Here is a 737-nt window from a genome sequence, read left to right as displayed (position 1 = left end):
GTCACACATCATTTTTTTAAATGGTCAGCAGGTGGTTCTGTTTATGTCTTATGCGGTAAATATAGAGCTATGACAAAATTATCCAGCAGACTGTAAAAACAAACAAGTCAAGACTTATTTCTGTTTTGACAAGAAGAGAAAGAAAGGAAAAAGAGTATAAACTTTTTAACAGCAGGTGATACAGATTTTCCTCATTAGATGCTCATATACGATCTTACAAAATGAAAACAAACGAATGGACTTGAGGATAATTAAAGATCATAAACAACCAAAGACTTTCCACATTTGCATTAGACCCACGAGGTATCCCCTGCTGAGTAGTTTAATGTATCTCAGTGCCTCATGTTTTGTTGCTATTGTTACAGCAACAATTTGTTAATTAGCACCACGAGACCGAAAACTCTCCAAGGAGGATTCAGCTAACCCCAACCTCCCACACTAGCACCAGCTGAACTGAATCATCAAGGTCCTGCTTGTTTGTTGCAGAAAGTTTCCATTAAACTTCAGATGTAAACAAAGTCACTAGTTGGCTCCCAGAGATTTGCTCACACTCGAAACTTTTAGACAAATAAACAAATCTAAAAACCCATTTTTCTTGCATTATGACTCTTTAACAACAACAATAATAATAATAATAATAATAATAATAATAATAATAATAATAATAATAATAATAATAATAATAATAATAATAATAATAATAATAATGGATTGGATTTATATAGCGCTTTTCAAGG

Source organism: Aulonocara stuartgranti, assembly GCF_965226115.1.
Source record: "Aulonocara stuartgranti genome assembly, chromosome: 10".
Classification (NCBI taxonomy): Eukaryota; Metazoa; Chordata; class Actinopteri; order Cichliformes; family Cichlidae; genus Aulonocara; species Aulonocara stuartgranti.
Note: the sequence above shows the minus strand (reverse complement) of the source record.